The sequence below is a fragment of the Agelaius phoeniceus genome, chromosome 6 (genome assembly GCF_051311805.1).
Source record: "Agelaius phoeniceus isolate bAgePho1 chromosome 6, bAgePho1.hap1, whole genome shotgun sequence".
NCBI classification, from domain to species: domain Eukaryota; kingdom Metazoa; phylum Chordata; class Aves; order Passeriformes; family Icteridae; genus Agelaius; species Agelaius phoeniceus.
The window spans coordinates 44,388,857-44,404,071 of NC_135270.1; the positions used below are offsets into that span (position 1 = coordinate 44,388,857).

A 15,215-nucleotide genomic window follows, 5' to 3' on the forward strand; every position below is an offset into this window, starting at 1 on the left:
TCATTGTTAGATTAGAAACTGTGATTTGTGTTGTATTTTCATTAATGATGTGAAAATTCCATAATACCGTTTATTTTCTTAGAAAAACTTACACTTACTGTCTTTATATAAGACACTTTTTTTTTTTTTTAAATTGGGGTCTAAATAAACAGATTGTAAAAAGCAATCAATTAATATAACTTGGAAAACAGATTATAACCAATTTTTAAAACTTGTAGTAGTTTGGATAAGTTTCTACATAGACTGACCTTACATATCAGATGAGTTCTTATTTTATCCAGTTCTTCTTTTGGAGCCTACAAAACCAGCAACTTTTTTCATAATGGGAATCTTTTCTCCAATGTACATTGTTGCTTTGTGAGTAAAGCTTCATTTTACTGTGAAGCCATGTACATGTGTGAGAGATGAAGTTTTGTGCACCTAAGTACAGCTGGCATCCTAGGAAGTTTGACATTGAACTGGAACATGGAAGACATGTACCATGCTATTGAAAATGGTGCAAACCCTGATGTTAAATAGGAAAACAAACTTGCTTAATGATGCAAAAGCAAAGGCCAAAATAATCTCTAGTTTAAGGAAATTCAATTCATTTCACTCAATAAATGGATTCAAGAAAGTTCATCTTCTGCATGAAAACACCTGAGAAGATGATTAGGCTTAAAAACTCATCTTCTTCTCTGTCCTTGTTTGCTTAAAGTGCTGCACAAGATGTGAAGAGTTGCAGAGTTCACAAAAATGTTTCCAGTGTCTTCAGAGGACTGTTCAAACACTGCTTGGAGACTGAGGAACTGGTGGAGAAAAAGCTCCCTTCTCTGGTTTAATTTTTAAAAGATGTAGTTTCAGTGAGTTTTTCTGAGACAGTAATGGTTTGAAAAATTCTCCCTAGATGAATTAAATGCTTGTAAGATATATTTGTTCTTGGAATGCAGCAATTGTCCCTGAAATTACTTTGATGAATATTGAATTGTATCTATTTTTACTTCATTGTTCAAAGCTTTTACAGCCCTGTTCAATATTTGTTCTTCTTATAGTGGTCTTTTGAAATACTGAGATTTCGTATGTCACACCATGGCACAGGGTAGAACAGTACAATTATTATATAGGGTTTAAGTTTGTATACTGACATGCTCAGCAGAGAGCACACCCACACTTTTACACCTGCCTGTCACCAATGCTAATTACTTCTCTTCCTTTCTCTGTTGGACCAATCTGTTCCATAACACTGACTATTTTAATCTGAAAAAAAAAGCTAATTTTAATTTTTTTTTGCATGGTAGGGGGGGAATTTTGCTTTCAAAAAAAAGGTTTAACTTGTCTGGATTTTTCATCCAGAGCCTAAGCTTCAAGTATCTTCCATTCTGAGACAAATTTACCACTTCAGACTGCCTCAAGGGATCAGGCTTGCCAGATTTCTGCTGCAGAAATGAACATGAAAGATCCCTGACTTCTGAGCTTGGTGTCTATCCCTGGATGCTCCTCCTAGAGTTTGTGTCCACGTCATTCCCAGTCTGTTCCCTATGTCCAGCAGCACTGGAGATGGAGGTGAACTTAAACTATGCCCTGTGAGACTCTGAGACTTCCTGGAAAATTGCAACACTGAATGTTTTGGTTTTTTCAGGCAATTGCTTATGGATTTTATTTCCCATTCTCTCATTTTGGAAGCTAGAATGTTTATTCCAAAATGGGTAAATTATTTTTACAAATTAAAATTTTCCCAACTGTCACTTCTGACTTTCAATTACCTACAGTCCTTGTCATATCATGTTTATTTAGATACACATGCCAGGTGACAGCTCTAATCTGTCATTCCTTGGATCATTCCAACCTGTTTAAGCAAAGACTGATTTCAGTATCTGATATTCAGTATTCTGTAAAGCTGCTTGGTATGATCCCCTGTTGTGAGCCAGGTCCTTGGTTTTAATGATAACAGCTAAATACCTTAATGAGTAGGTTGTGCCACTTCTACTCTTGCAAGTCACTTTACTAAGAAGTTTCCTCAGCATGTCAACCAGATTCTTATGATTCATTGTTGTTTGATTCATCAGGTTGATACCATATTTTCTCTTCCAACAACTCAGGAAAGGGTCTGAAGTAAACATCTCCCTGATGCCTTTGCCTGTGAAGACTGACTAAAATTTTTTCTGCAATGTCTTTATTTTCTGTGAATTATCCCTCTGTTTCCCTGAATTCAAAATTCTCTCCTAAAAAGACTGAATAATAAGAACTGAACAATGCTGTTGTTTAAGTTTTACTTCTTGTTTAATTGCTTTTTAATTTCACTTTGCCTTTTATTTCAGTCTTCCATACCTAAGTCTACTTCTTGGTAAACAAAACAGCATATCTGCACTGCAGCCTGCCTCTCAAAGGCAGAAAAAATAAGCAGAGCAAGTTTTAACTAATAAAAATCCCCAAGCGAAAATCAAGATTGATTCTCTCTGTTTGTTTTTTATGTAGGACTGTAAACATCTTTTAATAATGACGAGTGAACTCTCCAGTCATTTTGAATTCTTACATAGATATATTTATCTAGAGGCTTTGGCAATTTTCTTGCAAGGGAAGATTTTTTTTCCTTTTTGGGCTTGCATACAGTTAGGAAAATTGTCAGGCTAGATGTAATGTGGATAAGGGGAAAAAACTAGGAATATATATGACTGTGAGAACAAAAGCCAGCAAGCAGGAGGAAACCAGCTTTTGCCCTCTACCTTCACCAGAATAAATAAGAATTCAGAGTAGGAAGACACAAATACCAGGTATCAAAATCATTAATAATGCAGTTGCCATACAATATATTACTTGTAAATTCCATTTAAAGGGCATGTCACACCATTTAGTAAAATCCATTAATCAATACCTTACAGAAAAAGAAACCATCTGTCTTGGTCTGTTCCTCAAATCTAAATGTCCAAACAAGCAGAGATTTGTTCAAGTTAAGTATTAACTGTTCCAAAGCAAGGGAAGCAAGATCATCCAAAAGGGAGCAAAGGTGGTTGGTTACTTTCAGCATAGGTTGATTTCAGCATGAAACTAGTAATCTGATTTAACTCTTCACTGCTTACTGCCATGAATATGTTACAGATCCCTGTTAAAATGCAATCTTTTTACTCACAAAATGACATTAAAATATAACTCAAAGATACTTGCTAAGACTGAGCAGTGTTAAATGGTTATCTTGGAAACATACTGTAATAAACATCAGCTTGGAATGATCTGACAGACACTTGTACACTTGGCTTGCAGTACACCTAATAAGAGAAATATAATTTTTCCTGACCTAATTGGCTAAGTGGTCTCAGTGCTGAAGTGCATCTGTCATAATCTTTATGTTTTTGAACTTGTTCTCTGGCATATGAACTTTGTGCTGGCTTGTGGACTCCTGAGAAACTGATCTACAGAAAATCAGAGACTGACTGCAAAACACCTGCTGGAGCTGCACTTTTGTAGGATATCATGTCTGAGGCAAGGTGACCCCAAGCAGAACAAGTGCTGTGAGCAGCTATGTGGACAGGCTGCTGCTTAAGACAAAGCTTCTCTCATTTAACAAGACAATATAAGACATACATTTGTCTTCCCCTCAATTGGTTGTGGGATGCTGTGGACATGATGACTTCAGGATTGAGTCTCTCTGATGGCCCTGAATCTTGAGAAGCACCACTGGTTCTCTTTATCTCATATTGTGATTATGAGTCCATCCATGAGTCCAATGTGAAAAGATAGCTGAACCAGCAGAATATTTACATTAGCATTTGATGAACCTGAGCCTCCACTTTAAACCCAGAACTGGAGTTTCACTTAGCTACTGAAATAGGAAGGCATTTACAAGGGACTTGTCTTGTTCTTTCTGCTTCTCTATATACCTCTGCTTACAAGATGAGCTGGGACAGAGAAAGAACAGATGTGTGTGCTACTCCTGGTATGGATGCAGTCACTTTGATTGAAGCCCATCCCAAAAATGATATGTCTCCAAACCCCTGATGAGACTCCCACTGATCTGATCTCCCAGATAGCTCTGAAGTAAACATGAGCTCAGTAGTCTGAAGAAAGAACGGCCTAGGTATTTAGCTGGATCTTGGATTTTGGTCTGGAAGCAGACTGAGATACAGAAACCTGAGCCATGGTATTTGCAGTCATTTGCTATGCACTTTTCACAAGGAAAAGGCTTGAATTTGGATGATTCTGTCTCTTTTCTTTCATCTACTTTGAGTCCTATTCTAGCCCAAGAGCAGAGTGGGTTGAGTCAGAGGGGGTCAAGGGTTTGCTCCTTTACTCTTGCCCTTTCCCACTTCATTGTATGACTCCTGGCATTTTATTGAGAAAGCTGTGTGGCATTTTAACTTCTTATTGATTATAAAGGGGGGAAAAAAAGAAAAAAGAAAAGAAAGAATCCATACAGTGAGGTCTATGTATAGATGTTACTGTGCATCAGCACAGGGAGTACAATTAACCTTAGAGAGCAGTAGCAGTAAAAAGGAGCAGAACAACCTGAAATAATAAAGCTGGCTCTGCACTCTACCATGGTGTCATGGACAGATTGTGCTGAAAAGCATTAGCACTGCAGAGCTTTCAGGTGAGGAGGGTTAATTATCTCTCTGTGAAACATTCATTACGGCACCTGGAAGTACATGGAACTACTGGGCTGCAAGTTCGTTGAGAGGTTCATGATCCTTTGTAGCAAACCCAGAGTCATTCTGGCATGAAACCTTTTCACTTTGCTCTGTGAGCATCCAAGCTCTGCCTCCTACATGCTGCTGTGTTGATGCTTTTTCTCTGTGTAGTCCTGTGATTATGACTTTGGACCTTTGCTGTTTTTGTGCAATATGTAGCACAATGGGACCCTGATATTAATGTGAAGCCTCTGGGTGGGAGTGTGATTCAAATAATGATGCTCCTGAGCAGCCAGGACATTCTCACTGTGCTGTCTTTCAGACTGTGTCATTTCTTCACATCTGGCCATACTCAAGTGTGAGCTTAAGCTTCTTTTCTTAACCTTTGCACCCTAGTTTCCTTTTGCCATTTCACCCCAGTCCTTGCTCTTACTAGTTTTCATGCTCCACAAAGCTGGCTTAATTATCTGGGGTTTTTTTTGTCACAAATACTCTCTGTGCATTCATTTGCTCATCTACACTTTCACAGAGTAGTTCAAACCATCAGCAGAGACTTTGTCACTACAACCTCCTCTGTTCCATGTTCACTCTGATGCCTACAGGAATTCCCATTTGCAAAGACAGTCGGGGAACTGGACAATACATACATAAAATAGCTTAACAATAGACTGGGATTGTACAAGTAAAGCCATAGCGATAGTGTATTTCTCACTTTTCCTCCAACACATTCGTTTTATCTCTGTAGCAGTAGGGGCTGCCTTGTTCTGCTGGATGTTCTAAACGTGTGTGGGGCTGCACTGCAAAAAGGACCATTATTCAAAACAACCTCTATATTTGCTTTCTTAGTCTTTTTTCAGACAAGGTTTTCATCCGTCCTAAATTATACAGCAGATTGACTGCTGACAGCAAACATTCATGTGTTCACAACAGACAAATTCTGTTAAAGCAGCCTCTGAGGGCTGGGAGATGTAGCTTTGTATTCTTTGAGATAGTAGACAAAATTTAATCTATTTATTCTGCCTGCTGGTATTATTAAAAACAAACAATTGACCCTCCCCAAAAGAAACATAAAAATGAGAAACCAGTATTTCTTTATTTAAAATGAATCCTTACTACTGGAATTTATGATGTGGTCAGCTGCTTCTCAGAAAGTCAACTAGATCAAAGCTGGTTGAGCAGCAAAGGCAAAAGAAATATCCTGCATGTGAATCTTCCCATAGTTAGTGTCAAACCCACTCATCTGAGTGGCGTAAAGCTTGTAACTCTTGGAAAGCCCCGCAGTTTAATTTAGAGGCACTCAAGGAATTTGTTTTCTTCTAAAGTTAAGTCTCAGCTGGCTGGGTATTTTGACAAGCATGTCTGAATTTAGACATGTAAATCCCAGTTAATCTTTCTCTGCATGTGAGGTCCCTGCACTTCCCCCCTGAAGTCAAGAGAGAGAAAATTGAGACACAACAGGGAAAGGACTGGCAACTGTGTGAGGACAAAGATGAGATCTGCTGTGGGATCAGTGGGAACTAGATTAGACAGGATTTAAAGTTGTAACAACTGAGGACAGAGAGGAGAGGTTTTTGTCAAATGTCTGTGAGGCTGTATAAAAAGTGAGATAGGAAAGATTGTGAGTAAGAAGAGACTAAGGATTAACAGGTGGAGCAAACAGTGGTAAGGAACAGAAAAACAGTTGATGATAGATGAGGTACAGAAAGGGTCAGAATTGAGCTGAGACTTGAAGGAAGCAGGAAAAGTAGAAACTCAATAAATATGGAGAAAGACATTCACTGATGGCATTCCAAGGGAACTGCTTAGTATCAAAGGCCTTGTTGTATACCATTACCTTGTAAATAAGGTCAGTAATGCAGCCTGAGATTGCAGACAGTGGTCCATGTAAGGGAAAATAGCAAGCAACAATGAACACCGTCAGAAAAGTCACTGTGGTCACTGCTAAAAGTTCAATGGGCATTGGAGAAATGTTTGACAAGATTAATCCATAGAGCAAGAAAGACAAATCCAATGGGAAAGTGAAAAGGATGGAGGAAAGTGGACTGAAAAGAAACAAGTATTTTTCTCCCTGTTTTCTGGAGCATCAAGGTAAATATGCTGCTGTTGATGTCTTCCCTCAGAGCTGAGGGCCAGCTGTATAGCAGCTGCTGATGGCATGCCTCTGTGGTTGTGAAGAAGGCCCAATGATTGTGAAGAAGTCTCAGTCATGTCCAAAATTTTAATTTTTTCCCTAATTCCCCTAATTCTTTTCTTGTGTGAAAATAATGGAGTCTGATCATCATTGCAATTTTACTCATTATGGTGAAAGTAAATTAGATCTCAATCTATTTTTCTCCAGCTTGTCATCCAAACTGGTCCTGTATATACTCCAGAAAATGGAAGTGATTCCTGGTGCAGTAAAAACTTGGCTTTTGTTTTGCATTTTTAATAGAGTAATGGCAGTGTCTTCTTCTTCAGCTAACAATTGTTCTTGTTTCCTCTCCAATCTAAAACTTTGTGTAGCTGCAAAGAGTCAATAAGTAGGTCAAAGAGTGTCCTACCAACTCCAAAAGATTTTCAGAAATGCTTGTTACTCAGCAAATTTCCTGAAATTTTAGCAGCTTTAGTGCCTGGTCCACTTTGCTGAATGGTTGATTCAAAATGGAATGCTAAATCTTTATCAGAAATCCCCAATAGTAAATACAGAATTTATGTTTTCATGCAGAAACTATCAAATAGATATTGATGACTAACAATGGTTAAAGTATTTTTACCGTTATCTGACACAGTTTGATTGTATAAATGACCTTCCAATGCAGTTAGATTTTGGAAGATTTGATGCAGGCATGAGGAAGGCAAGCTATCAAAAAGGAAGGCAGATGTATTAGTGGCATGGCTGTAATATTTCAGATTATGATGATAAAGTATTTTGTTATTGGTCTTCAAAATCCAGACTAAATATTTTTCCTTCTCTTGTTTCATCACATCCCTTTTTAAAATATTTTTATGTCCCCACGTTTGAGGATGTGATCATGTTAACACTTGCAACCCTGTCACGATGGCTTCAAAACAAGAGGAACCGCCAGGAATTATGGACTATGCCAACATTTATACTCCAATACTTAAGCCTAAATCAATCAAACAAAAACATCCTCCCCCTCACCCCAATGAATGGAGCTCTGAGCAATGTGGTCTAGTGAAGGGTGTCCCTCCCCTTGGCAGAGGAATTGGAACTAGATGACCTTTGAAAGTTCTTTCTAACCCAAGCCATTCTTTGATCTATGATTCGATGAACCCAACAATTAGCCAGTTCTGCTCTATGTTGCAGTAGACTACAAGTCTATGCCTAGACAACAGCTGCATTCTGCTGAGAAAAATCACAAGTTTTTATGTAATGTGGATCTGTGCTCTTATATTCAAGTTGTGTCAAAAAGGTGTCTTGAAAGTGCATAAAAAACGAGAGAACTAATAAGTTGCAGGTAAAGTACCTGCCTTTGAACTGAAGTCTGACTTGACTAGTGACTTTATATCTAGTTTTCAGAAAAACACCACACTACGCTAGTTCTCAAATTTTTATTTGCAATGTACAGTTAATGTAACATTCTTAGCCATTTCCAAGTTGTGAAAAATATTTTTCATTGCTGTAATGATGATGATGTTGGTGATAGCAGTGTGTTTAAGGGAGAAATCAATGAAGTCTTATTAACATTTGATTTTTTTTAATGTTATTTTGTAGGCAAAAGGATGCCACTTTCATTATTTGCAATGACTTCATTTCACCCGGCATGAAATTTCAGTGGAAAAATAAGAAAGGGAGGTTCAATGCTCTTCTTCTGCTGCTCCAACCGAAATTACATCACAAGGATGCACCAAGTGAATTTAGGCAGTGCAACTAAAAATTTCCAGTGGCAATATGCTTGGTTTGATTTTTTTTCTGTACAGTCTAAACGGTCACTAAAAGTGCATGCAAGATCCACTTTGTTTTTACAAGGAATGTGACAATCCCACACTTAATGTTTTTTAAATCATGGTATTTAGATCAGTTGAATGGCTTTTCCTTCATTTGTCCCAACCATAATTAGTTTATTGACTAGAATAATGCTACTGGTGAATGCCCTATAATTTCTTTTAATTAGAAGAAAACCTTTTGGTTAATAATGAAAATAATTAATCTCCTTTGAAGAAAGGACTAGAAAGGAGTAAGTTGCTTGATCATGAATTGTGAAAAGTTTAAAAAAAAGACTCTGAAGTGAAAACTATCTTCCTTCTCAGTCTTCAAGATTTCTTTTGTCCACAAGTCATTTATGGCAACTTTGCGGGAATAACATTATTGAGACAGCTTGAATTTTGGGTAAGAAACATTCTGAAAGCATTCATTCAGTCTGATCTGAGAAATCAATAGGAGTAGAAGGTGCTTAGGAAATAAGCTGCACCTCTTATCTGTCAGTTAGGCATCTAAAACTCCATCAGTGTAGCAAATTGGTTAAAAGCCAAAGTTCTGATTCAAAGCTATTTAAAAAGTTGCCCCAGATTCAAAAGGATTTCAGACTGGGTTTTGAGGCCAGGACCCTTATTTAAGCTGTACAGTGGTATTTCCCTCTAGGGTAACTACAGTGGTGCTCAGGATTAAGAGTGATTCAAACTGTAGAACATGTCTGGGGCTACAGAGCTGTACTGGAGTTAGACTTGTTTGTTCCGAGTAAAAGAAAAACTGACTCCAAAATTTCTATGTTCTGTTCTGCTTTAAAATTCTTTTCCCTCTTCATTTCTAGTTACATAGATAAAACTACTACTTGGGTTGAGATGTAAGATACCTGGTCTGTCACAAGATCAGATGTGATTGAATTAGTTCTAGTCTAGCTGTACGGAGTGTTAGAAATTTCATTATCAGACTTTTGTTGAAAAGGCAAATTGGGTCAATTTGTGCAGAATAGGTGTCAAGCACAGCAATTCTGAAGAGATTTGATGGAATCAGAAAGTCCTATCTCATAAAAAGTTTTTAATTCCAGAAATTGAGAAGCACTGAGGACTCATGAATCTGCTAGAGACTTTGATGCCCTAAGGACTTAGGTTGTATGCAAAAGGGGCTCACATAACTGTCAGTACAAACCCTCAAAATTAAAGAAGAGTTCAGATTGGTTGCTCTTCATAGTACCAAAGATGCAGAAATTTTTCCTTTTGTAGATCATGCAGAAATACAAGTGGATCCTTTCCCCATATTCAAAAATTGGGTGGGGGTTGTTTATTTCTTCTTTCCTCCACAAGCTTTTTCTTTGATTAGACTAGGTAAAAGGTTAAGAAAAAGACACTCTTATAAGGCAATACTCACAGGTATCACTATCCCTCTGTCCCTGAGCCTTGTTTCATTATGAAAGTCAGTTGGGTTTCCATGTTTGGGCCAAGTTTTTTCTGTACTCACAGTGATAACATGAACCATTCTGACCTCAATTCATCAGTTAATGGGGCTTTACAATAAAGTGAAATTCTCCAACAGAGAATAATGCTACTATCACTGTAAGTGATGTGCAGTGCTATGGTTTATTCTCTGTTGTCAAGCAGAGAAGGGGATGAACTCTTCATCTCATCTGTAGGAAGCAGGGTGCTTGGAAGCCTCTGGTAAATCATTTATTTTGATGAGCTTGTTTTCATTTGAGCCTGCAGCATTTGATATCCTTCAGTTACTCCCCTACTGAACATTGTTGAGGCTGTGAGTAAATTGCCGTTTGTATCTATCGAGTGATATGTTTCTGCACTTGTGTAGCATCTGCCATCAAGGAACTCAAAATACTATACAAACTTTAATGAGTAAGCTTTCACAACACTCCTGGGATGTGCAGAAGTACTGTTAACCCAATGTAATAGATAAAGAAAGCAAGATGCAGAGAAATCAACAGACATATATTCAGAGTCCTGCATCTACCTTCGTATATATTTTGCAAACTTTTGTTCATACATAAAGAAAAAATTCAATACGCCTAGAAATGCAAATTGAAAAGAGTGCATACATGTTCCCTTTGGGAGAAAAGGATTTAGTGAGTGAACGCTTCAGTATTATGGCATCCAGAAATGTTCCAAATTTATGAGTAGGCATACAGGTATTTTCAAGACAAAACAAAACAAAACAATCCCAAGTACGCTCAAAGACTCATTTTTTCTATGAACACCTGGAAACCAATTTGGGGCTGACAGCTGTCACATAACTAAGAGAAACATGGGCATATGTTCTGTGAGGGAATAGGGCTCACTGGGAGAAACCACAACAGCTCAAGATAGTCTGTTTTAAATTAGCAAGTGTCTCTTGTGGTCAAGGCTTCTTAGAAAAGTGCTACTCCAGTCATCGATATTTTTATGATACTGAAATGTGCACTATTTTGAATTATTTGGGCAATAGATTTCCCTTAAAGAGACCTGTGAGTCCCACGGGGGCTCCAGGTCTATTTCCTCACTGCTGCCCTCCAGGTCACCTGTCAAGCCCCGGGAGCTGCTCTGCCCTCCCGTCTGGGCACCGCCCGGAGACGTCTTGGAAGTGAATTATTTCAGTTTTTGAAAGCAACAGTAGGGGTTGCTGCTGGGTTAAAAAACAAATCCTCCTTGCTTCCCCCTCTCCTATGGCCTTTCCAGGAGAGCCCACAGCACCTGCCAATTTTAGGAGCAAAAACTCAGCAAAAATCAAATCAGCTATGTTTTAGTCAAGCACAGATCACTAATTAAGGGTCCATTCAGGTCACTGTTAAATAATTATTTTCCACTTTTATTTTCAAAATGGAAATTATAATTTTATATTATACCACTGCAAAAAATGATGTGAAGGAGCCAGGTGGTAAGAAGTTTATTTGGATTGTTTCTGATCTCTCAAATGAAAAGGTCCGAAAAGTTCAACACCATAGCAAAATAGATATTTTCCATGTTCCTAACAATTAGTTTTGAACAATTAGTTCAGAGTGAAGCAGACACATCATGTAAAAAAGACCTTCCTTAAGGCATTTATTAAATGTCTGGAAACTATGAACTAACTGTGTCTGAGAAGTTAGGACCACATCTAAAATAAAATTGCTGTTGTCAGATTCCCAGAAAAATAATCTCCTGAAAATCTAAGATAATTAGTTATTACAGTCTACATATTTATGAGTGATTTGGGCTAGATCATATTCCTTTTTCAAGCTCTTACTGAAATCTAACTCATCTGGATTACCACAGAGGTTTGTGAATGCTTTAGTGTTTCTTATCATAATCAGAGATGTGATAAGGCTATTATAATCCTGAAAGAATCTCTGGTAATGGTGTTTGTGGCTATGCCTGGCAGATAACCCTAATCAAATGCCAGGTTTTAGGGCATTAATTAATTGTCCGCAGAGGTTGGAAGAAAATGTTTCCTCCCACGTGCTGTACTGCAACAATTGTCAAGGTACATAATGTATGTTGGAGTGAGTTGGTGTATGAGAATTAAACTTTTCTTTGAAATTTTATTTATTTGTCATTTATTTATTGCCATCTGGCAGGGCACCAGACTCACTGGACCATGTAACTAACTTGGTATAGCAAGTCTTACGGAGAAGTAATTCTATTCAGACATGCAGTACAATGTTAATCCTTAGATCTTGACAACAGACAATATGTTCTGAGAAAAACTGTCTTATTAACTCTGCTAATAAATGTGTCTGTGCTGGAAATGAAAAATAGATTACCTCGATACTTGAACTACTGTCAGAGAAGAAATACACATTGCATGCATGAAGAGGAGCTGCCACGTCCTTTATGAACTGCAAGCTGGATTTTTTTCTCACTGATTTCATATTGTGTACCATGCATGGATGCCACAAAATCATGATGACTAGCAAAAATGAAACTCTTTCCTTTCCCAGATGTCTTCCCTCTAAAAATTATTCAGTCACATTTGCATGTTTAAAAATGTCATACCCCAGCATTTAAATGAATAATACATCCCTTGAATAAAATTTGCTCCTGATATAGGTCTAGTGATAGCAGCACAGTTTAATCAGCCATGCATTTGGATAGCTGATTCACTCCAGAAGATAAGAAGCTACAGAGGGAAATTAGCATTCTAGCTCCTTTTAGACTAGTTAAATCTTGTCACCTTAGAAGACCCCAAGACCCTGATCCCAGTGACAGTAGAATGACAAGGATTTCTGTTTTGCCATGCTTTTCTCAAACAGTGTTTGATTTATATGCTGATCAAACTTTAGTGCTTCTGTTGCTACAGATATCAATTTATCTTATCAATTGGCTGTAAATCTATCCAGACTTTATGAAATAGTGACCTCAGACTACCATACTCACTGTCTTTATTTTTTGTAGTGCTGATGCCTGGCTGAAGTCATCACACTGGAAAGAAAATTAGAGCATTTGCTGACTGTCACTAAGTAAATACTAGTCTTTTTTATAATAGCCACGGCAGAAGGAACGAGGCAAACAGAAAAAAGTGTTCTATTTTTCATAGCATGTAAAAATGTACTATTTTATTTCTAATATATAACTCATTGCAATGTATTATTATAACAGGCCTTTGGATAGGCTCATTGGTGTTTTTTAAACCTGAAAGCCCAGTGTGGTCTGTGGTGAAGGAATCCTTTTCCACAGCTGAGAGGGTGCTCAGGAGGACACCTGAATCAGCAGCTGCCCTTTGTGCAGCCTTGCCCTTTCTGCCCAGCTGGGGGGAGAGGCTGCTGGGAAGAAAGGTGTGGAAGAAGAGGAAGAACTTCTAGGGTTGCTGTTTGCTATCATTGCTCAATCAGTAATGAAACAGATGCAGGAAAAGAGAGAAAAGTAAGAACTAAAATTATTAAAAAGGAAGCTTGTAATGGACAATAGTCAGGCTTGAAGCAGAATTCAAACAATATCATGTCACATATGTGTTTATTCCAATTAACTTTGTGACAGGCCCATTCATGCAGATTTAAATGTAGCTTTTAATTGGTGTACTTTCCAGGGCATGGTAAGTGTTTGATCATTTCAGATAACAGAACAGCAGAAGGGAAAATTAGACTGACAGAGTGCAGAGAGAGAAGATGAAATCTACATGTGGCATGGAACAATAAACTATTATTAAAAATGCTATTAATCAGATCACATGTATTCATTATAGATATTTTTTTCTGTCTTATAATATTTATTTATTATGATTGATTTTGCAGCAGTGTTTCCCAGAGTGATACAGATTAAAGCCTGATCATAAGGCCTTGGCTGTACTATCTGTTTTTTTTTTTTTTGGCCTTGGCTGTACTATCTGGATGGGAGACTAGATGAGGGGCTGTCCTTTAAGGACTGTAGCAGGGGAGGTCATTCCTCAGTGAGAAATGAAAGAGCCCAGTGCAGCAGAGACCTTTGCATGCCAACCCTGGCAATCACAAAGTATGCAACTTGCTTTAGGTTCATACTTATGTGCTGTTGACTTTGAGCAATTCAAGGTTAAACATGTGCTAAATGCTTTGCTTTGCATGCTGTGTCTGAGAAGCAGAGGGAGGGAGCAGTGACAGGTTCATTAGCTCTCTAGCAGGTGCCCAGCTTCCCCTTCATTGCTGTGTTATTATTTAGGCCAGCAATGATCAGAACAGCCACACTTTTAAGAAGCAATGTGAAGTTCCTTAAGACAGCTCATTACAAACAAGACATGCTCTCACGTGCCTGGAAAATAAAACCTCTGTATTTGCATTTTCCAGAAGACTGTTTGCTGCAAAAATTTGAAGCAATCCATGGACCTTGCCTGTTGATACCTACTGAGAACATTCATTGTCTCCAGTCATTGTTAGAACATCTGTTTCCCATTTTGACAAGTATACTTATCCTTCTTCACTCCCACCCCTCCCTTTCACATCCCTCGTCTAAAGATAATGAATAAATTACAGAGAGATGACAAACGTGTTGATAATCAAGCTGAAAAACAAATGAAGTAGAAGCAGTTATATTTCTACATGAAGCTGTAAATTGCTTTCTTTGCTTGTGCAGTGAAACTTCTGGCTTGCCATCTAAAAATATGAGAACGCAAGAAAATGGTTAGAAGTATTCTGAGAGAAAAGGGTCGCTCTAAGAGAGGCAACAAAGCCTTTGGGGTCTCTCACCTTTCTGGGAAGAAAAAGGAGATGAGAGAAGAATCCATAAGAACTGAAAGCAAGGTGAGAACCTTGGGTACATGGGGAGTCAGGATAGTGAAGATGGAGTTAGTTTAGTTTTAATTAGGATTTAATGGGTGGATATTTTGCTTATGAAAGTAAACGGCTGGACTGAGGCAGAAGACAGAAGGCACAGGGCAGTGGGACACCGGGCAGAGGGACACTGGGCAGAGGGACATTGGGCAGTGGGACATTGGCAGTGGGACATTGGCAGTGGGACATTGGGCAGTGGGATACTGAGCAGAGGCACAATGGGCAGTAGGACAACATGCAGAGGGACACTGGGCAGTGGGACACCAGGCAGTGGGACACTGGGCAGAGGGACATGAGGCAGTGGGACACGGGGCAGAGGCACAGTGGGCAGAGGGACATTGGGCAGTAGGACACCAGGCAGTAGAACACCAGGCAGTGGGACACAGGGCAGAGGCACAATGGGCAGTATGACAGCATGCAGAGGGACACTGGGCAGTGGGACACCAGGCAGTGGGACGCAGGGCAGTGGGACACA

The 15,215-nt window shown here is 38.6% G+C and overlaps 1 long non-coding RNA gene across 1 annotated transcript; it reads left to right on the plus strand.

The window, feature by feature from the left end:
* The first annotated feature begins 702 nt into the window (after positions 1–702).
* Positions 703–12,046, plus strand: LOC143694232 (uncharacterized). Its single transcript, XR_013182581.1, has 2 exons — positions 703–842; positions 8,317–12,046. It is a non-coding gene; the product is annotated as an uncharacterized LOC143694232 (long non-coding RNA).
* Positions 12,047–15,215: the final 3,169 nt, after the last annotated feature.